Below are 23996 nucleotides of genomic sequence, written 5' to 3'. Positions count from 1 at the left end.
ACTTCTTCAGATGCAAGAAGGTGAACAGGATTTGGCCTGTAAATGGAGCTAGGGTTAAAACTTGATTGGGAGCCTTGAGACAATAGGTGACTGAGTTTTATTTCCTTGGCAACTCTAGTCTACATACCATGCACTCCCCCCCCCCCCCCCCCACCACCCAAAAAAATCCCCCAAAACTCTACACATTTTGACAATGTTGGCGGTTAATATCCAGGATAAGGATAGGGTCAAAACAGTCTGGGTGTTGTAGGGCATAAAGGTGGACTGGCATACGCATCATGTATTAGCATAGTATTAATGGAGGCTTGTGTTAGTCTGTATCAAAAAAAAAATTGTTAGTCTCTAAGGTGCCACAAGGACTCCTCATTTTTTTTTGTCACATGACAATGTATCTTCAATTGCCTCATTCCTGAGCCAGCAAAAATAAGTGGCAAGAAAAAAAAAAAAGTCAAACTTGAGCTCTTTATCAGACTTTCAATTTAATGAGTCCATTAAATAGACTGACCAGACGGAATGCTTTACCAGATTCCAAACCTCAGATGAAACTTAATGCAAAGAGGAGCCAACTATAAATCAGATTATTAATGTATGCAGTAGGGAGTAAAGCTGAAATAGTATTATAAATGAGGAAGGCAATAAAAGTAACTATAACATTTGATCTTAAAAATATTGATGAGTATTAACATTTTAAAAAGTAACACATAAATATGCATGCTTTTGTCACAAGCAAAACAAGCTGGTGCTTGGGGCGGCACATTTTTAGGGGCGGCATGGCCGGCACCAAAATGCCGCCCCTAAACAATGTGCCCCGGCCGCCCTAGCTCACCTCTACTGCTGCTGCCACGGCGCGCAAAACAGCTGATTCGCACGCCACTACTCGCCCTCCCTCCCAGGCTCTCAAACCTGGGAGGGAGGGGGAGCAGCAGCGCGCGAATCAGCTGTTTCGAGCGCCACAGCGGCTTGGGGTCTCCTCCTCCCTCCCAGGCTCTCAAACCTGGGAGGGAGAGAACCCGAGCGGCCGTTTCGCGCGCCGCTGCTCCCCCTCCGTCCCAGACTGGAGAGCCTGGGGGGAGGAGGCAGGGCTGGGGATTTGTGGAAGGGGCGGAGTTGAGGCGGGGCCGAGGATGGGATAATTAAATGGGGGGGGGGGCAAAATTGTTTTTGCTTTGGGAGGCGAAAATCCTAGAGCCGGACCTGGTCACAAGCAGAGGCTCAGAGAAAGCATGGAAGCTGTTCAGACCTTTATATGAATAAGCAGAGCGTTATAACCTTTGTATCAGTAAAGGAAACCACGAGAGGTCTTTCAGTAGTTAGGATTTTAAACAAGGCACTCCATTAGAATAAGGAAGACAAAATGACCAAAGCTGTCCTGTCTGCTTTACTGTAGAGCTTCCAAAAGAATCTTCTTTGGCCCTCCTCTCCCTTTTGGCTTGGTTTCTTGCACATTTTTCCTTTTTAAAGGAACAGTACACAGACTCACATCTTCCCCTGCACCTTTTACAACAGGATTCCTTAGAGATGGATCTCCACTGGCTTCTCTCCTGAACAGCTAATACCTACAAAAAGAACAAAAGAGATAGCTCAGTGGTTTGAGCATTGGCCTGCTAAATCCAGGGTTGTGAGTTCAATCCTTGAGGGGGCCACTTAGGGATCTGGGGCAAAATCAGTACTTGGTCCTGCTAGTGAAGGCAGGGGGCTGGACTTGATGACCTTGAAAGGTCCCTTCTAGTTCTAGGGACTATAAGGAGCTTACAGTTCAAGTATAAAACAAGAGACTACAGCTCGACACAGACCAAGGGAGGGGTACAAGGAAATGAGACAATCTGGTGACAGGCCATGGTCACAGCATGCCAGAGGCTGAATTGTTATGTTTTCCACGCAATGTGCAGAGGTGGTCAAAAAAGCAAACAGGATGTTAGGAATAATTAAAAAGGGGATAGAGAATAAGACTGAGAATATAGTATTGCCCTTATAAAATCGATGGTACGCCCACATCTCGAATACTGTGTACAGATGTGGTCTCCTCATCTCAAAAAAGATATACTGGCACTAGAAAAGGACAACTAAAATGATTAGGGGTTTGGAATGCGTCCCATATGAGGAAAGATTAAAGAGGCTAGGACTCTTCAGCTTGGAAAAGAAGAGACTAAGGGGGGATATGATAGAGGTATATAAAATGAGTGATGTTGAGCAAGTGGATAAGGAAAAATTATTTATTTTTTCCCATAATACAAGAACTAGGGGTCATCAAATGAAATTAATAGGCAACAGGTTTAAAACAAATACAAGGAAGTTCTTCTTCACGCAGCGCACAGTCAACTTGTGGAACTCCTTACCTGAGGAGGTTGTGAAGGCTAGGACTATAACAGGGTTTAAAAGAGAACTGGATAAATTCATGGAGGTTAAGTCCATTAATGGCTATTAGCTAGGATGGGTAAGGAATGGTGTCCCTAGCCTCTGTTTGTCAGAGGGTGGAGATGGATGGCAGGAGAGAGATCACTTGATCATTGCTTGTTAGGTCCACTCCCTCTGGGGCACCTGGCATTGGCCACGGTCAGTAGACAGGATACTGGGCTAGATGGACCTTTGGTCTGACCGGGTACAACCATTCTTAAGTACAGTTTATGATAAGAAGATAGATTTTGAATACTAATAGAAAGCAGAGATGCAGCCCCCTAGGACATCTGAAGAAACGTGGTTGGTGAGTTAGGAAGGATGAACAGCTTTATTTGTGACTGTTTATTTTGTTTGCTTGACAAAATACATGAAATTCATCATGAAAGTTTAAGAAAATGTAAGATACTACCATCTTGTCCTCATACACATGCACCCACACTCTCTGTTAAGGGACTTTAGCTTTGACTAGATAAGTTATGGCTCTTACATTCTCCTCCTGATGAACACAAAACCCCAAAAAACACAGATGGTAGGAAAAATTGGAAAAACAAAACAGCTACTTGAAATTGTTTTGCAAGTTTCCCTTCAGACTTTTACATGTTCTTCCCTTCCAGGGGAGGGGTTTATACCCTCCCCGGTTGGGCATGGCCAGCAAAACTGTCAATCAACAGGTTCCCCAAAGGAAAGGAAAGGAAAGCATCACACTTCCCAGGCCAGATCTACTCTTTGCACACTCTACCATAAGGGCGGGCAAAGTTTTTGGCCTGAGGGCTGCATCGGGTTTTGGAAATTGTATTGAGGGCCAGTTAGGAGAGGCTGTGCCTCCCCAAACAGCCAGGCGTGGCCCGGTTCCCACCCCCTATCCCTCCCCTGCTTCTTGCCCCTGGATGCCCCCCCCCCCAGGACTCCTGCCCCATCCAACCCCCAGTTCCCTCATGGCCCCCCTGCTCCATCCACACACCCTTTCTCCCTGTCCCCTGACTGCCCCCAAACCCCCACCCCTGACTGCCCTCCGCCACCCCATCCAACTCCTCCTCTCATTCCTGCCTGCCCCTCCCTGGGACTCCTGCCCCATCCAACCTTCCCTCTGACTGCCTGTGGCACCCCTGCCCCTGACTGCCCCCCACTGCCCCATCCAACCCCTGGTCTCCTTCCTGCACACATTCAACCCTCCCAATTCCCCACCCTCTGACCACTCTGCCCCCTATCCCCACCCCCTTACCACCACCCTGAACTCCTCTGCCGTCTATCCAACCACCTCCTCCCGCCCCCTTACTGAGCAAGGCAGAGCACCGGGTCAGGCCACAGATCTGCAGCTGCACTGCCTGGCTGCCCAGAGCATTGCTGAGGATGGGGAGCAACAGGGGAGGGGCCGGGGGTAAGCCTCCCAGGCCAGGAGCTCAGGGGCAGGGCAGGAGGGTCCCACAGGCCGGATGTGGTCCGTGGGCCATAGTTTGCCCACCTCTGCTCTACCATGTCAACAAGAGTCTCTTAGGAGCTTTTCTGCTAATAGCAAAACCAACAAAAACACACACACACACACACCCCACTCCAGTCTCTAAAGAGGTCATGAACTATGGCGAGAGTGTAATGTGATTCTCTAGTTGTCACATGAATTCCCGAGGAAAATACTGACTCCCCTTAGGGAACCATGTGTAAAGAATAGCTGGTTCCATCCTTACTCTCAACCATCCTCCCTAGCTGCATGCTACCAACCTTTTGGAATATCTGTTGACAGGCTCCAGAGCCATATGAGAGTGAGGGAACTTACTACAAGTCATTATTTTTCCTTCTCCCTTCTGCATTCCCTACCTCAGTTCTACTCACATTTGCTTCTCTCAAGTCATCACAGACAGAGAAGATTTCTTCATAACAAAGGAAAGGAGCTTCAGAACTTGTTTCAGGTACAATCTGTACTTTTGGCTGCTCATGATTAAATGACAGAATTGGGATGCTATTAAGGGCAGAAGTATTTCTAGGCTGTGACCAGTGTCTGTAAAGTACCTCACAATGATACGATGCTGTCTTCTTCATTGAAACCAAAACCATTTGGTAGCAAAAATGCAGGAGGCGTGAGTTCAGGAGCAAGTCCAGGATCTTTGCACTTTCATGCAAAGGAAGGAGGTGTGAAGGGGAAGGAGTGCATAACCACAGACTCAGTGGGCAAGTAGAGGATTGCATTGCTCTTGAGAACTAGTGTGGCCATTAAATTGAACCGGGGGGGGGGGGGGGGAAGAAGGAAGTGACTGTTTTCCCTTTCACCCAGAAGCTACATACAGCACAACACTGGGATGGGTAGGCAGCATATGCTTCTGTTGTCAGGGTGGGCCAATGGAAGAAGGAAAAAAAAAAAGTCTAGAATGAAAGCATAAAAGTTTAAAATCCCATTGGGACAGACCTAACACCCACACCCACTGACTCAGGTGAAAGTTTCTGATATTTAAAGTGGAATATATGTTATAAAAACCATTGCAGGCTTAAATATGGTTTTTGGTAGCACTGTTTGGAAAATTTTCCGATTCCTACTACTTACCAGGCTAGCTTTTATGGCATTTCAGCAGTTTCACCAAAGACAGTACACCTTTAGGTTAAGGAAACTACTATAGAAGTACCTGAATCAAAAACAATCTTTGCCACTGAAAGAGCAATTTTACATATTCTGGGTTTGATTCTCTTCTTATTTACTCTAGTGTAAAATCAGGAGTAACCCCATTGAACTCAAAGGCGTTACACTAGTGTAAGTGAAAGCGAATCCTGTAAAGTCACTTACTGCAAGAACAATAAATCTCATGCTAGCATAAGGATCTTTTTAACTGTACCGAATGCGACAGTGTTATTAAGGCTGAGTAAAGCTTCAAGCTATTGTGAAAGTGTACAACTACCCAATGATGAGTCAGAAGGCTCAAGAAACCATTAAGTTACTAAGAAACAAGATAGCATCTATAAGCCAACTTTAAGTAAAACTTGCTGTTCTAAGCCTGAGCCACCTGCTATAAACTCTTTATTCAGAGCACATTTAAAATTTAATCTAGGAGGCATTGTTAGAAACACCAGCTCCTTCTGTACCTGGTTTTCAAAACTGCTGAGTGCCCTATTTTTCTACAGTGAATTTTAAAATCTCCCTTGATATTCATTGTTTTAACATTCCATTTAGGAGAGGAGATGAAAGCAGGCAGCAGTGACAAAGATTTAAAGGATTTAAAATGTAGTTTGTGAATTCCACTGGGGATCCCAAATCTGTGTATGTAAACAACAAAATTCATCATCTAATCCCCTTCACTGTGTGGGTTGGTGAACTCACTTGTCTGTATGACAGCTATTTAACACGGGGTGGAGATCTGGCATTCTATTATCATGGCATTTGTAAGTATCCATTTTTAGTTTTGTTGGCCTTCTTATTTATTCATTCCAGTCTATAAAGCAAAAAACAAAGTTTCAAAGAAATATAAATCTTTTCTAAAGAGATAAATGCCCATGAGTGCTTAGGTTTGCTAAAAATAGCTCTGGCAATAGTCTGACTAATACCGGGGTGTGCTATGATTTTGGGTGCATGCACAGTGTAGAGCCTTTGTATGTCTGAATAGCTGCATCTCAGAGTAGCACTTCATCTTTTTTGCAACTATTAATATTATTAATATTGATGCTAGGAACTTTACAAAACAAAAATCTTAGCCACAGCCTGATTGTAAAAAATAATCTAAGTCCCAAAACCTGGAAGCACTTACACATATAACTTTACACAGGTAAGTGGCTCCTACGTGGAGGAAGAGGTCTAAGATTAGACAACAGAACAAGGAAGACAAGAGAAGGGGTGGGGATACTAGAAGGAAGGTTGAGGGTCAAACAAAAAGGGCCTGTAGTTATTTGGTTTAACCCGGCATGTTTCTTAAAGATTCTATTTCCTCAACAACAACAAAAACTCCCTCAGACACTAAGTATTACCCAGTGATTTCAGCAGGCTAGAGATAGTGGAAGGAAAACTGGGCAAGTGAGAAAGAAGCAGTGTTCATGGGAGAAAAGCTGTGCAGGGTAAGGAGAGAAGGTGAGATGGAGACAAAGTGAAGGGGAAGGAGGGATGAGAGAGGGTGATGAGATGGAGGTAGCAAGAGGAATGAGACAGGTGAGATGCATGGTGGGTGGGTGTGAATGAAGCTGAGCAGTGAAGAGGCAGGCAAGCCAGGCAGTGGCAGGATGTTAAGAACAAAAAGTGAAGCTATTCAGGGTGAAAAGTCAGTCAGTGACTATTGTCCGGGTGATTTTGCAATGCGATTGGGAATCTAGGTATTGTCCTAGGTTCCAGCTTGTCACTGCTGCTGATTCTGGATGTTTATTTCCTTTTATGTATTATTTAATTTGCAGCTCATCTCAGATATTTTCCTCAAAGGATCAGAGCCCTTGGCATCAGTCCATTCAGGACTCCTGCACAACTCTTCTTCTTACTTCTTGGTTTTATCACAGTTGAACCTAGCAAAATTACTGTCAGTCAAGGGTCTCTCTCCCAGCCCCCACATTCATGACTATGGTGTAAAGTGCAGAATAGTCCAGGAATATTATATATCGGCCCTCTCAGGTCTATATAAGGGTCTCTCACCTGACTAGTCAAGACATCTGAACAGAATCTTGAGGACACCATAAACTAGCTAGTTCACTCTCTGTCTCTCTCTCAGATCTGGTGGTCCTTAAAAGTCGAGATGAATTTCTCTTCTGCAAGAGTATGGGGGTGATGAACCAACAGCATGAACCAGAAGTGAAGAGGGAAGCATCTGTCTCCTGTAAAGAAAGTTTTAACCTAATAAGCCATTAGAGAACTGTATAAATGAGTAAGTACAATGTTGTATCAATACTTACCTAGTAACTATCTTCCTTGGACCATGATGCCCTTATCACACTGTCTGGAGTGGCTCATGACCATGAGTGCCTTCCTTCGGGCAGACTATCAAAAACAGGGCAGACACCCCAAATTGTTAGTATGTTCTATAATTAGATTTCACCGTCTAACTAGCAAATGTGAACTCTTGGATCAATATATCAGTCTTACCATGGAGTTAGTGTCAGTCTCCTTAGGTTTTCCAGTCTATCTTGCTATTGAGGCAAGTTGGACTTAGTGGTAAATGGTCACTTACTCTTAAAAAAAAAAAAAATAATCACATAAATGTGCCACTACGCCAACTTAATAACTGCATCTCCCTGAGAGGCGTACAGTCACTGTCGATATAGTTAGGCGTACAGTCACTGTCGATATAGTTAGGTCAGTTTAGACACTGAACAGCTTATGAAGCCATTCCACAATGCCCCACACTGACACTACAGTTGGTACAACCACTTCTAGAGAGGATGCACACCACTGACACAAGGAGCATAGTGTGGACACGCAAGAAGCTGTTTAGTTACTGTGGTGGCTATATGCCGACATAACTTAGGTCAATATAATTCTGTACTGTAACCATGACCTTACATTTCCAGTCTATGAAGTGACCTCTCTTGTACATAGCATTTCCAAGGTGTGATAGGGCCACTCGCCAATCCTTTGTGTCCCAGTGTTTCTTAATGGCCTCTTTAATCTTGATAGGCTTCCTGAATGGGCGGAAGGGGGGGCGGGGGGGATGATTCCCATGCCTGGATTCACAAATTCAGAGCAAAAACTTTCAAAATTATAAAGCAAAACTTATATATTTCCTTAAAGCATGGAGTACAGACATTGCAAGTGAGATTAATGCATGCAGCAACTTACAAGCATCTAAACCAGGGGTTGGCAACGTTTGGCGCCCAGTTCGCCAGGGTAAGCACCCTGGCGGGCCAGGACAGTTTTATTTACCTGCTGACGCGGCAGGTTCGGCCGATCGCGGCTCTCAACATGCCGTGTCAGCAGGTAAATAAACTGGTCTGGCCCACCAGGGTGCTTACCCTGGCGAGCCGCACGTTGCCGACCCCTGGTCTAAACACTTGATACATGCTTATAAAAGACTAGTATGTTAGTTCTATTCAAAATAGCTACAAGTCAGCTGGTTTGGTTTCCAGCTATGAGTTTGTCAGTTCTTAGCCAACACGTATGGCCTTGACCAGAACTGGCACTTGGTTTACCAGCATCACAGCCCTCAGCTTGGTGAGCTGCAGTTCCTTGGAAGGAAGGAATCCTGACAAGACCCCTGAGTAGTGCCACTACCAGTAAAGTTCTTCTTGGAGTTGCAAACAGCCAGCCCGTTCATGCAACACATAAATTGTATTTGTTTGTATGTAACATGTCTGCTATGTATGTATATAGGCTTCAGGAAGTGTGGGGTTCAGTCCACTAAAACAGTCCATATGCACCCTCTGATTTTTTGTCATGCATATGCTGTGCAAGCATCCAGCCAAACCCTCTCAACATCATTTACACCCGTCTCCCATTTGCACCACATAAAGGGATGTGTGCCTACACAAGTTTTTGAAAATTCATACATAAATGGTTTTGTACTCAGGTGATGTTTGCCAGTGACAAGCTCCTGCCAAATAAAGTTTTCTGACCTATAAAGTAATGTGAGTTTGCAGAACTGACTCCTAGTTTGATTATTTCCAGGTTCTCAGCTGTATAAGATTGACCTACCTTAAAAAAGCAGAGAGTTTGTTAGCAGTCACCTATAATGAACATGTCAATATGACAACGCAATATGCATTTCTACTTGCCAGCCCTGCCGTCTAAGTATAATCAGGCTAAACTCTGCTATGATTCTGGTACTCCCTGTGCCCTGATGAAATGAAAAGTTGCTAACAGATATGAGTGAGCAGATTTAGTAGAAAAGAATGTCTGCAAGCCAGCTGGCCCAATTCTTGTGCACTGTAAAAGGGTCAAAGGCCTTGTATGGTCTTAATAAATGGAATCAACTGACTTCATATGTATTTTGGCACTAATATGTGCCCTATGACATCATTTCCTGAGGTTTAGTAGAATATTAATAAAAAAGGCTATTCCAGATTAGGTCCAAATCAATGTTATAGGGGAGAACGGTTTCTCCTCTTTGCTCAGACAGAAAAATATGAAATGGCATGGAATAAGGTACAGCTGCTTATGGCATGACTGAAATACCCATCCAAATATAGTACCTCAATTTAAGTTGAGATTTGCTTCATTTTTATTTATTTCTCATTAGCTTACTTTAAAGCAGGGAATTTTCTGGGCGGGAAGAAAAAAAAAAAAAAGAAAAGAAAAAAGCCCTGCACAGGCTGGAAAGCTAAATAAAGCACATGCCAATGATAAATCCAGGTTTAGCCTTTGGCTTTGAAACACCCTGAATTCATTACAATTGTTTGTGCAGCCATTCTTAATCCCATGTGACAACAAATTAGACTCTGATTTAAATTAAAGCAAGTCACAAAATAATTAGAAGTTTCTTTTCTCCCCCGCCACCCCTCCTCCCACAGTTACTGGCCCAGGTTATGGACTCACCACCTGCCAATCTGATGCTTCAGATTTCCTGGATAGGTTTTGTGATGGGTTGGATCACAGAAACCCCTTGGGAGCTGCCAGCTGATGTACCAAGACTACCCATGCTTCTGTTTTCCCTGCCAGCTCAGGACTCCAGCACCTTGTCTTACTGAGCCAGACACTCCCGTCTGCTCCAACACAGACCCAGGGTCTGAATAACTTGCCCCAAAGCTGTAAGTTTACCTGAAAACAGCTCACAGAAATGCGCTTGTCTTTAGCACTCAGATGCCCAACTCCCAATGGGGTCTAAACCCAAATAAATCCATTTTACCCTGTATAAGCTTTATACAGGGTAAACTCATACATTGTTCGCCCTCTATAATACTCAGAGAGATATGCACAGTTGTTTGCTGCCCCAGGTATTAATACATACTCTGAGTTAATTACTAAGTAGAAAGTGATTTTATTAAATGCAGAAAGTAGAATTTAAGTGGTTCCAAGTAGCAACAGACAGAACAAAGTAAGTCACCAAGCAAAATAAAATAAAATGCGCAAAGCTATGTCTAATCCAACTAAATACAGATAAGATCCTCACCAGTTCCAGAATGCTCCCTTTTACAGGCTAATCTCTTTTGCCTGGGTCCAGCAATCACTCACACCCCCTGTAGTTACTGTCCTTTGTTCCAGTTTCCTTCAAGTATCCTGGGGGCATGGAGAGGCTCCTCCTTTAGCCAGTAGAAGACAAAATGGAGGGGTCTCCCCCGGGTTTAAATAGACTCTCTCTTGTGGGTGGAGACCTCCCTCCTCTCTCCTATGCAAGTCCAGCTCCAAGATGGAGTTCTGGAGTCACCTGGGCAAATCACATGTCCCTGCATGACTCAGTCTTTACAGGCCGAAGCCATTGTCCACATGGTATCTTGCACATCTCCAGGAAGACTTCTTATGTGGATTGGAGCATTCCAAGATGCATTGTTCCCCAAGTGCTTCCTGATCAAGTACTTAACTTTGCAAATTCCTTCCTAAAGAAACTGATCAAATGCCTCACAAAGCTTACTTAGAAACCAAGCAAGTATACAGCCCATATTCTTAACCTCAAGTAGAAAATGATATGATATATGTGTACAAATAGGATGAATAGATATAGTAGACCATAACCTTTACGGAGATATTACATGGCACAGGCGGCACAAAACATATTCCAGTTATGTCATACATACATTTATAAGCACCCCCTCCCCATAAAGCCTTATGGGGTACAGTCACAGGTTTTCCCTTCACATTCACTGAAGGCTCCATTTTCAGTGCAGCATGGGAGAGAGGGGAGCTTGCACATTAACCACTTCCTGTACCTCTTTGCATCAAAGGCTCTTGCTGCAAATCTCAGTTCAAAACACACCTTCTCACCTTTTGCTTAGGGCTGATAAACTCTCTCTCTCTCTTTCCCCCTGCTCTAGTTCACTATCTGACTGTAAATAATTCTGTACTATAGGTTTTATGAAAGATGTTCTACAAAACAAAGTTGTTTTGCATTGTGACTAGGACTGTCAAGCGATTAAAAAAAATAATCGTGATTAATCGCACTGTTAAACAATAATAGAATACCATTTATTTAAATATTTTTAAATGTTGACATTTTCAAATATATTGATTTCAATTACAAAATAGAATTCAAAGTGTACAGTGCTCACTTGATATTTATTTTTGATTACAAGTACTTGCACTGTAAAAAACAAAAGAGTATTTTTCAATTCACCTAATACAAGTACTGTAATGCAATCTCTTTATTATGAAAGTTGAATGTACAAATGTAGAATTATGTACAAAATAAATAAAAAAATACTGTAAAATTTTAGAGCCTGCAAGTCCGCTCAATCTTATTTCTTGTTCAGCCAGTCACTCAGACAAACAAGTTTATTTACTCTTACCTAGCAGCTCTGTTTTTTGGGGGGAACCAGGGTGCAGTACCCAGCTTGTCTGACTCATGAAAGACCTTCCCCCGCCCCCCAGCCTCTGCTTGAACCAAAACCGATCAGAAGAAAGACTTACAAAAAGCAATGAAAAGGCCATGGGAGACCCACCTAAACCCCTCCGGACAAGGGTGACAGGATTAAGGAAACTCCCCTAGCCTCATTTGAATCGAAGATGGGACGGAGATGCATCTCCATTACCATACAGAATAGAGAACAGATTTCAAGGCAAGAACTGCACTGAACTCTGGGACCAGAAAAGCAAGGCAGCACTGCATGATGGGGGAATCTCTGCTCCAGATGTTAATGAACCCACGCCTACACACACCCAGCTCAGTAGTTATCAGACCAATTCTAGTAATAAATCCTTTATTGGTATCCAGAATAGTGAAGCTCCCTAATTGCATTGTGAGCTCCTTCCAAGGAACACCACCCATAGCCAGGAATGATCAGTTCCCATTGTCTACCCTGAACAAAACAACTTTGGTATACTCCCTTGAGCCATCAGTTTACCCATAAACAAATCTAGTGTTCTCCCTTGAACCATTGTTGTTTCCCTAAAAGACCCCTACCCATGCTCAAGTAAGTGTTCTGACGCCTGGATCCAAAATCTGCATCAGTTCCATTGCGTCTTCTTCTCTTGACTGATCATGCTGGGGGGCTCTTCCTGTCTCCAGCACTCCAGACCATCAGCTACCACCACCACCTGGGAACCCTGATGGATTCAAGCTTCACAGAGTGATGAGAACCCAACTCTCTCTCTCGCCCTAGGTACAGCCTCCAGACCCTGACTTGTGTGATCAGTTATAGTTTTCTAAACCTGACTTTTATAATCAAATTTAAGTTGGATTTAATATTATAACTGTTTTGTTTGTTTGGCTCCCCTATGGTTATTACCTGGCAAATAACTTTCATAGTTAAGCTGGCTGCCTCTCTCTCTGTCCCTCCCCGGTGGGTATTTTTTGACTTCCTCATTCGCTCTGCAGCAACCATCCTTGTACCTAAGCTAAGAGATCCCTGCAGTGCCCAAAAATCCTGTGGGGTTTGCTCAGCAAGTGGGTTACTACCAGAACAATTGTAACATGAAAGTGGGGATAGGGATATACTGAACCTGGGACATATGAGGGGGGCCGCTTGGAAGTGCTGCTCGACCCAGCCTGCTCAGGCGTACTCTATTCCGGTGCGGTGCCCATGGCATATGAGGGTGACAGCTTGGAAATGATGCTCGACCCAGCCTACTGAATCCAGGGACATATAAGGGGTCAGCTTGGAGTGCTGATTAACCCAGTCCTCTCAGATGCGCTCTGTTAATGTGTGCGTGTGTGTGTGCGTGCGCACTCATCCGATTCTGGCACTGGAAGAACCCAGCCCTGGGGAACCTACATCCTGCAGGATAGCTCCATTGGGAGGGAATTTGCAGCAGGGAGAAGTAGAGTTCTGTAGGAGAACACAAGCAGTACATTGATAGAATTACAGAACCCCCCCGCCCCAGAAGAGTAACCCTAATAAATGAGCGTACCCCAAAGTATGGAGCAAATCTGGTAACATTACATTTGCCCACTTCTTGTTTACAATGTCTCCAGAAAGTAAGAACAGGTGTTTGCATGGCACCGTTGTAGCCAGCATTGCAAGATATTTATGTGCCAGATGTGCTAAAGATTCATATGCCCTTTCATGCTTCAGCTACCATTCTAGGGGACATGCATCAATGCTGATGACAGGCTCTGCTTGATAACAATCCAAAGCAGTGTCGACCGATGCATGTTCATTTTTATTACCCGAGTCAGATGCCATCAGCAGAAGGTTGATTTTCTTTTTTGGTGGTTTGGGTTCTGTAGTTTCCGTATCAGATTGTTGCTCTTTTAACACTTCTGAAAGCATGCTCCACATCTCGTCCCTCTCAGATTTTGGAAGGCACTTCAGATTCTTAAACCTTGGGCCATCGGCCGCGCCACTTTCTCCAGCCCGCATTGGCCTGGAGCGGTGAACCGTGGCCAATGGGAACCGCGATCGGCTGAACCTGTGGAGGCAGCAGGTAAACAAACCGGCCCGGCCCGGCCCGCCAGGGGCTTTCCCTGAACAAGCAGCAGCCCTAGTGCTGTAGCTATCTTTAGAAATCTCACATTGGTACCTTCTTTGCATTTTGTCAAATCTGCAGTGAAAGTGTTCATGACTCACTGTGCAGCGTACACACACAAAAGCACTCCTCAGTTAAGAGTGTGTGATCACATCTACCTGGACAGTAAAAGCCATTTTGTTTCTTTGTTCCCGGTAACTGTCAGACTAACTCTGCCCAACCATGCACTGTTCTGCCCAGTCTAACATCTGAGAAATCCATATGTAATATAAATTCTTGGGAAAAGTCAGGCTTAAAAAGGATGGGCAGTTTGGGCACCTGGTGTCTTCAAGGTGTTAAAAGCCTTCTTGGCATTTTTATCCCGTTAGGTCTTTTTGGGATTACTGGCTTTTATAAGGCCCATTGCGGGAGCTGCAATCAAAGCAAAGATAGGGATAAATCTTTAATAATAACCACCAGCAAGTCCCAAGGATCATCTCACTTGCCTTTTTTTTTCCTGGGGGACTGGATATATGGTTAAAGCCTACACTTCATCAGTTACTGGTGTCAAGAGTCCACCTTGTTAGGCAGGTCACTTCCGTGGTTTCTAACTTACATTCAGTCAGGTTAGCTATGAGACTGGCTTCTTAGAGTTATCCTAATACTGCCCTCATCTGTTATAGGTAAGCCTCCCATGTGTGGCTGTAGATAATACAGCTAGGCAGCGGATTATTGATGGGGGTCTGAGTACTTTATTCATGAGGAGTTGAAAGGTTGCAGTCCAAATGGCATAGTTTAGAACGGAAAGTGCCCAAAGGAGGTTGATAAGGTGGTCTTCTCTCATGAGGAGGGAAATAAGGGGATTTGCCAATATCACTGGTCCTAACTACTCCAGTAGCTTATCTACCCACATCAGATAAACATCAAATTTTGAAGTTGGATCCAAGTGTGGAGGGGTTTAGTGTGGGGGGAACCAGGTGTGGGGTGAGAGGTTTTTGTGTGGGGCGATCTGGGTGTGGGCAGCTCAGTGAGAGGTCTGGATGCACAGGGGCTCATTGGGGAGGGGAGCAGGGGTAATGGGACTCCACAGGGGATCCAGGTGATAGTGGATGGGCTCAGCAGGGGCTCTGGGTGTGGGGAGATGGGGCTTGGTGTGGGGGGCTTGATGGGGTGAGACTCCAGGTGTAACTTGTTGGGGCTCTGTGGGATGGGTGTGGGGGGCTTTTTCAAGGGGTCGAGGTGAAGGGGAGTAAGGCTTGTCAGGATGAGGGTTCGATGGGTCTGCTTAACAGGGGAGCTCCAGCTGCTGCTGAAGGGATGCTGGATGCCGGGCTCCTGCTTCCCCCTGTGATTCCCCTATCCCCTTTCCATCCCCCTCCCACACTGTCCCCTCCCCTTCCCATCACTCAGATTTTCCTGCCCTATTCCACCACCCACTTCACCCCTGTGCAAAAAACCTATTCACTGATTATGCACCACTTAAGCACTGTTTTCAGGATTTAAGTGGAGCTTAAGTCTTGTGCAGGCCACTGCACAGGGGTGAATGTCACTTTGTGGGTGGGTAGTGTTAGGTGACTAGAACCACTGTGCAGTCTTCAGGAAGCGTCTGAAGCAGCCCGTATCTCTGCATGGGCAAGAGTATGTTATTTGTATTACAGTAGCACCTATGGCCCAAATGGATCAGTGTTCCAATATGCTAGGCAACTTGCAAAGTACTAGGCAGACCACATCTGAAGTATATGGCCTGATCTTCAGAGGTGTTCAATGCCTGAAGCACCCATCTCTGTGGATCCCTAGTGACAAACAAGTTGAGAGCATCCTTGCTCATCTTCACTCATAGAAGCCAATGCTAAGGTAATATCCTATATGATTGATTTCATAATCAATGTCACCGTCAACAAAGAAAGACTATCAGATTAAATGTGCTTTATTTATTTATTTGGGGAGAAGGGTATAGGTGATAAGTAGTAAGGTTTTATTGCTGTTTTTTAATTGCACATTTTTGGCTGGTGGGATTTATCTATTTATGTATTATTACATACACCACTTCTAGGATTTGTTTTGGGACATACTACCTTCCAAGAATTATTGTCTTTATTTTTATTTTGATAAGGCATGACTTGTTTAAGCATGAGCAAGCCAGAGGGAGTTTGAAGCATGTAGCAGTGGTAGGGAAACAGCACTCTGCCAGATGCTTTTAAAACTTGAATGCATGTGAACATAGGTATAGGATATGCTAGGAAAAGAAATATCTACTTCTGGAATCCTGAGAATTTCTCCTTATTTACAGTCCCTGACCATCACCCCCAAGGTCCTATGTAATTGTGATACAACTACTGGCCTAGGAGAGTTGGAGATTCTCTTTGGATAGCTTCAGCTCAGCTTCTTAACAAAAGATGTTATGACAAATACCATGTCTCTCCTTTGTTTTCCTCTTGATTTGCTGATGTGCTCATGCATATGCCCAATCATGTTAATGGAATTTACAATGAGGGGAAGATTCCATAATGCATTATTTGGCATCTGTCATATGGCACCAGTGATATTGGCAAATCCCCTGCACTGATGCTATATCGGTACCATCAGCACCATTTCACACACCAAAAACAGATCTTCCCTTCCTTTTTCTAGTGAGGAGGAAGACTGAGGACTGAGTTTTTTTTCATCCCAAAACTCTTCACCCATGCAGGGAAGCATCAGATCAGAGCTACAGGAACAGCCTGAACCGTTCCAGAATTGACATCGGGGTGGTAGTGGCATCCATGGATGTCCATACCAATGCCATTCCTGCAACAATGGCCATACTGGGATCTGTGAGCAGTATATAGGCAATATTACTCCAAGCCCTCCAGTACCTTCAGGGAAAGACAGAGATGCTCCCCATCAATGTCAGCGGTGGGACCTCGCAAGCCCACTGAAGAGACTTTTGAGGAAATAGAAGAGGCTCTAGATCAGGAAGCCATTCCTCCAACTAACACCTCATCCTCTCCAGACAAGAGGATTATGCCTCCGCCACCTGCAACAGGAGACTATTTTAAGCAATTTCGGGAGCTGTTTAAAAGAATCAGACGCTCCAAATCCCCCTGGAGGAGGTTGCTGAGTCCACAACACATTGTTGGACATATTGCACGCATCAACCTCATCCAAAATTGCTCTTCCCATAAATGAAGCACTCATGGAGCCTGCCAAGACCATCTTGCAGACTCCCCGTTACAATTCCTCCTACAATTAAAAGGGCAGATAAATAGTATTATGTCTCAAAGGGACTAGAGTTTTTATTTTCCTATCCCCAGCCAAACTCACTGGTGGTAGAGGCAGACAATGAACAAGGCAGGCAACACTATTAGAGGACCACCCTATATAATAAAGAGTGGAAAAGATTGGACATTACAGTTCAGAATCACCAACTATGAGGCCTTGATGGCGAAATACAACCACATCAATTACTCCAAATGGTCTGAATGTATTAACTTTATGCTGGAAGTCAAGAAGGAGCAATTTAGGTCATCTCTGAAGGCCACTTCCTAGCACAAACAACTTCCAGGCATCCTTAGACTCAGACACCGCAGCAAGACCCATTGTGACCGCCATAGTGCCAGAGATGTGTTTCTGGAGGCAATTCAGTGTGTTTGTTTTGTTCAACAGATCCTTTGAGGGTTGGAGGTCTTTTGTAGAAACGACTTCACTCCTTACTCAGGTGGGATGTGCAAGAAGTGTCCTACAACAGCTAAAGAAGAGAGAATACTAACCAAAGATAGCAATGACAAATAGAATTCCCTTTCAGCATGCCAGTGTTTTAAAATACTCTGGTATCACGTTTGTAAGTTGTAGTGCTTTTGCCCATGCCACAAAACAAAATATTTTTAAAAGGTTCTCCAGCAAAAGTGGTAGATTGTGTTGCATGCAACACAGATGTGTTTGTTTTCTTGCTTTTTTTATTATTAAAAAAGAAATAACCAGGAAAGGGCTAATTGGATTCAATCTGTCAATATGTAGCTATAAAATATTGACAATGTTTATAAAAAGTTTCAACTTTGTGTGTTCTAAGGTGATGATGCCTACATGAAAAAGTTTATAAATATGAAAAGTTAAATAAAAGAAATATTTCACTGAGCTGAACAACTACCTCCTGAAATTAATAAAAACATGCTTAAGGGAACTTTTTTTTTTAAATTACCATCTATTCTATTATCTATTTCTGACAAAACAATCTTTCAGCATTAGCTTTCTTCCTCACTTGCCTCTTTGATTACCTCATCTGTAAGGCAGAGTTTGGAATTTTTTGCTTTATGAATGCCAATTATACCATATTTGTGGTACTGTAGATAAGCAAATTCTTCCATCTGCGGCAATGCCTCTAGCAATATTGTGCACAGTCTTAGAATATACAATTAAGGACAGTTGAGATAATTTTACACTTCTATAATGCCTTCTCCTGAAGGATCCCAGAATGTTTTACAAACTAGAATAGAACGATCACTTCACCTATTCCTGAAATGCACTGTGATGGGGTTGGACTCACCCCTGCGGCACCTCCTGCTGTTCGTCTCAGGGAATTAGCTCTTTTCCAGCTTGGTTGCCCTCTTCAGGCTGGTATCCCGCATGTCACTGGCCCTGTGTCCCTCCCAGTGCCCCCTGTCTTTGGGGTGCTGCCCCCTGGCAATACCCCTGCAGTCTCAGGGTCTCCCCACCCAGGGGACCGCCCCCCATGCCCACCTCAGTTGTAGGCTATTGCCAGTCACCAATTAGCCCCCACTCACTGGGGCAGACTGCAGTGTAAAAGCCACTCATCATAGGCAAGGGGGGTTTGGACCTGCTGCCTCCACCTAGCCTTGGACTGTCCCCAGCAACCCCAGTACCTGTTTGGCCTTCTACTAGACCACAGCCTGGGGGGTTTCCAGGATGGAGCTCCCCAACTTGCTTGGCCATCCCCCAGCCCTGCTCCACTCCAGGTACCTTCTCTAGCTCCCTGCAGCCAGGCCTGTCTCCCTCTACAGAGAGAGGGGACTGTCTCTGGTTTCTGGCCCGAGCCCTCTTATAAGGGCCAGCTGGACCCTCATTAAGCCAGTGTCGGCCCGATTGGGACATGGCCCCCAGCTGAGGCTGTTTTCCCCAATCAGCCCCGCTTTTCCTTCCCTGCCACAGCCCTCTCCCCAGCTGTTTTAAGCCTTTTAAGGCAAGAACAGGTGACCACCCTGCTACATGCACCCATAGCTGAGGGGGAATGGGCCAGCTCTTTAATGGGACAGAGCAACAAAACATCTATAGTTGTGAAAAAGAAGCCCTAGAGAACACTTATAATGAGAAGTAAAGAATACCATGTCCAAGAGAAACTGCAGGGCAATATATTTTCCCCAAAACAGAATTCATCAAGGATGTTGGTGCTAATCCCCCATCTCTGGCAGAAAGTATCATTTTTTTATTATTATTAAGAACCACAAGTAATCAAGACCTGAACTTATGTTTGTTCTCATCCAAAAGATGGCACTTAGAGTAAAAAAACAAAAAAATCCACAAACACGCTACATACTATGACAGCAAGACAGTGATTAACAGAAAAAAAACTAATTGAAAACATTTGCCAAATGCCATTCAAACATCTACAGAGCTAGTTGAATAAAAAACTATGTTCAACAAATAATTTATTTGGTGAATTTAGCATTTTTCTTTAAATTAAGTCTTAGCAATTGTAGTGAGGTTGAAGACTCACCAGTGTAGCATCTCCTGCCGGTCATCTTGGGAATTAGTTCTCCAGCATGGCGCCTACTGGCCAGTGTCGTGTCTGCTTCAGCCCCCGCCCCCGTCCCTCCCAGACACCAGTGCCCTTTACCTCAGGGTTCTGCCCACTGCTGTACCCCCACACACTGAGTCTCCCCTCCCAGGGGAACCCCCAACCCTCTCACCCACTTTGCCTCAGTGGCTACTGCCAGTCATCATCTAGCCCCCACTCATGGGGGCAGGCTGCAGTCTATAATGGCCACTCATCATTGGCAAGGGGTTAGGGCCTGGTGTCTCTGCCTATTCCCAGGCTGTATCTCTGCAGCCCCAGTACCTTTGTAGGCCTTCAACAAGGCCTGCAGCCTGGGGTTTTACCAGGCTGGAGCTCACCAGCTCCCTTGCCCTATTCCCCAGTACTGCTCCAGTTCAGGTGCCTTCCTCTCAGGCAGCTAGCCCTTCTCCCTTCAGGGCTGGAGTGAGACTCCTCCAGCTCCTGGCCCCCAGCCCTCTTATCAGGGCCAGCTGGGCCCTAATTGAGCTGGCCATAGGTGTGGCTGTTTCCCCAATCAGCTGAGGTTGGCTGCTTTTAACCCCCGTTCTCCAGGAGTGGGGCAGCTGCCCAACTACAGCAACAAATAATTTGGGTAGCTGTAACAGCACACCTGTTTTTGTTGTTGTTGTTGTTGTTTGTTTTTCTGGGAGGATAGAAAAGTGGTGGCTGAGTCAAATCCCACATACCCATGTGTGAGGTGATAAGATTTCAGTGGTAGGCAGTATAAGTGCAAGTGACCTAAGGATGGTCAAAATTAATACATGGTCAGAATTACTTTTATGAAAAATTGGGCCATTAAATTGGCCCACTTAATCCATATTTATCACCTAATTAAATGGATCAATTTTTGAAAATGCTGAAGTCCTTCTGAAGTAAATGGGAGCTTTTGGGTGCTCCACACTTTCAAAAATCAGTTCATGTAATTGGACTGATTTTTAGAATCCTAATTTCATGTCCCCATTTTAAAAAAAATGTTGTTTGGGGGGCCTATTAACCTTCTAGAAGATGGTTTCCATCAGAGATTCAAGGACAGATAGTCAGAAAACCGCAGTCACCTTTATCCAGCCCACAGTGAATCCCACAGTTCTGCAAGAAGTTCTCCTGATCCGAGGCTTATTTCACTGCTTGTTTGGACTTGCTGCCTAAGTTTCACATTTCCTTTTTGAGATGTAGTTGGCATGGTAGTATGGAACTTCGATGTAAGAGAGTAACAAGGACTAGTGCTCTCCTTTGATCCTCTGAGTTATTGTGGGAAGTGCACTTTTAAAATCCAATTCTTTGCAGAAGCCTCAATCAATCAGTCACATTCAAGTGTTCTTGTTTAAAAACCACATTTTATTTTCCTCCTGTAGGCAAATGAAAGAAAATATGGCTGGGACTAAGGAGGTTTGTGAACCTGAACCTTGTACAGTGCTATTAAGGACTCTGTTCTAAAGTTATTAATGTTGTCCCTCCTTCTCTCTCCAACATGAAGAAGGGTTTCTTTTCTCAACTGTTTCCTTTCTCTCCAGGCACCTTCTTAGCTTTTCTTTATTAAGGAGGCCATAACAGGTCTAGTAGGGCAGTGTCTTTCTGACAGTTATTACTAACCCATGCATTCAATTCAGTTCTATTGCTGAGGCTTCTATCATCTGTTGTGCTCCATGTTGTATTGGGATCCTGATAATAGCACCTCAGAAGCTCACAAGATTAAGACAGATCAGTTTCTCATTCTGTTGGATCCTCTCACACTTGGTATTCTAAAAATAACTAAATAATTAAAATTATTAGTTGAATTATACTGGTCACAGAGGAGCTTACATTTCACATCACTGTAATCCGTTTCTTGCTTTATGGTCTTAAAGTTCTTTAGGGAGTTTCAAATATCTAAACAATGTCCTGAAGCAATATATTTTGCATTTCCAGTTCTGATTTAGCTCAGAAATATGTTAGAACTCCTGTGGCCAGATGATACTGTTTCCCCTTTTTGTTAAATATTGAAACATCATTTGTCCTAAACTGAATGTCTGAGTCTTTCAGGCTCACGTAGAGTATGAGCAACTTCTTCTACTCACAAGCAGAACTCTGCTGTCTTGACAATGTCACTTTCTATCAGCAGGGCTGGGGGGAGGAAGCAGGAGCGGCGCCAGGGTTTTTGCCGTCCTAGGCGGCAGCGCTCCTCCTCTGAGCATTCGGCGGCGGGGGTCCTTCCGCTCCGTGTCTTCGGGGCACTTCGGCAGCAGGTCCCGGAGCGAGTGAAGGACCCGCCGCCAAAGCGCCCCAAAGACACGGAGCGGAAGGACCTCCGCCACCGAATTGCCACCAAGGACGGCAAAATGCTGCCCCCCAAATCCTGCCACCCTAGGCGACCGCCTAGGGTCACCTAGTGGAAGCGCCAGCCCTGGGAGAGAGTGGGATAATCACATGACTCCATCCCAAGAAAAGTTACAGCTCAAGGCCTAAAACTGGAGATGGGGGCTGCATTCAAAGAGACCAGGAGGGGTCAGAGGTGCATATAGGTAGCTAACTTTGATAGTCAATTGACCCCTTTGTGACTACAGATGGGATCAGTCTCTGCTAGGGAAATACATTTTCTTCTCTTTCCTTATAGAGCCAAGTGGGTTGAGACATACACAGAAGCTCCAAAGAACAGCATGCTGTTACAGTGCCCCAAACTAGTGTGCATGCATGGTATGTAATACAGCTTTGAAAGGCCAGGATTTTTTCCCTCCTGCACTTCTCTATCTCTTTCTTGAATCAAGTGTGTTGATTCTGATTTCCTCCTACTGCAAGAAGTCTGAATCTCAGCTGGCTAATTTAGTAAGAAATTCATATATGTAAGCTATGGGAAGCTACACATTTGTTGATAATCCATTTACAGAACATAGCCGATGTCAATTAATTGATATATGGTGAAATGAGATGCATAGAAAACCCCCCAGCAAATCAGACTCATCTATCTTTGTCTCACTATTCTCCTTCCATTTCATATGTCCATGATTATATGCCCTGTTGTGTCAGTGATCCTGAATGTTAACAGATTATATTTGGTCCAACACCGCAGATAGTTGCATTAGGATGATCATGTGGGGCTAGCTTCACAAAGGGACATAGGCAGTGTGATGCTGAGCACAGGGCCTGCGCAACCCATTAGGCAACGTAGGTGGTCGCCTAGGGCGCTACAATTTGGGGGGCAGCGACCGCAGCGGTATTTCAGCGGTGGGGCCTTCCACTGCCTAGGGAGGCAGAAAAGCTGGTGGCGCTCCTGGCTGAGGAACACAATGCCCGACTTTTAGGTAAAACATCACAGGAAAAACACTGTGATTCACAAAGCCTGAGTTAGGGCTCTAGGCTCCTTATACAATGAATAGTATCAGAGGGGTAGTCTGAATCTGTAAAAAGCAATAGAAGGTCCTGTGGCACCTTTAAGACTAACAGAAGTATTGGGAGCATAAGCTTTCGTGGGTAAGAACCTCACTTCTTTAGATGCAAGACGAAGTGAGGTTCTTACCCACGAAAGCTTATGCTCCCAATACTTCTGTTAGTCTTAAAGGTGCCACAGGACCTTCTGTTGCTTTATACAATGAATAGCGAGAGATAGGCCTTTAGAGAATTATACCTGCATTCAAATCCAATAGTCCCAATTCAGGACATATAAAATGACCATGTTTTATCCCTTATCTATTAAAAATATTGGACTGTATTCTCTTCTCAGTTATAGCAGTTTAAATGAGAAGCAATTCCATTGAGATTACCCTGTTATAAAACCAGTGAGAACAGAACCAGGTACTTTTCCTATTCCTTGAAAATATTCATCCATTACGGTGTGAAAAATCTGAATCTACCTACAACTGCCTAACCCAGTAACTTTATAAATATATTCCACACGTCCGAGTTAGAATGAAAAATACATGCTTTCTTGCTTTCTTTTTTTCATTCTAGAAACTCTCAATTTACTTGTCAAGAATGAACAAACTAGGAGGTTGCTTAGAAAAGTGAAATAATAATCAATAGAATAATACTTAAGGTAGACTGGCATCCTGACACAGAAGATGAAATTAAATGAGAAGATCAGAGAGTATTATGTTCTCCTATTTGGTAGCTGCAGTTTAACTTTCTTATATATTATTTGTTAAGTAAGCTCAGGCTAGCATAAACTGGTATGACAAACTTTAGAGTAGGAATTGTTGATTTTCTTTAATGGGTTGGATTGAAAAGATCATAGCTAGCCACTTCCCCACCCATTCATATTCGAATAATAACAATTCCATTCCATTCTCCAGCCCACCTCCTTCTCCAAATTCCCAAGAGAAAATAAGGGTCTTTAACTTAGACACTGGCTGGGCAAATTTTCATTTTTCTCCGTGTTATAATCTTTAATAAAATGTGCATATATATGGAAAGAGAGGAAGTGTATTCTTTTCT

At 44.2% G+C, this 23996-nt stretch overlaps 1 long non-coding RNA gene across 1 annotated transcript; it reads right to left on the bottom strand.

Annotated features, from left to right (window-relative positions):
* Positions 1–545: 545 nt before the first annotated feature.
* On the bottom strand, positions 546–19602 carry LOC135983970 (uncharacterized). Its single transcript, XR_010601855.1, has 5 exons — positions 19533–19602; positions 7436–7521; positions 7246–7330; positions 6989–7167; positions 546–1556 (listed from the first exon to the last, which is right to left on the bottom strand). It is a non-coding gene; the product is annotated as an uncharacterized LOC135983970 (long non-coding RNA).
* Positions 19603–23996: the final 4394 nt, after the last annotated feature.

Source organism: Chrysemys picta, chromosome 1 (genome assembly GCF_011386835.1).
Source record: "Chrysemys picta bellii isolate R12L10 chromosome 1, ASM1138683v2, whole genome shotgun sequence".
Taxonomy (NCBI): Eukaryota; Metazoa; Chordata; order Testudines; family Emydidae; genus Chrysemys; species Chrysemys picta.
The sequence above is the reverse complement of the archived record's forward strand: the minus strand, read 5'-3'. Positions and strand labels throughout refer to the sequence as shown.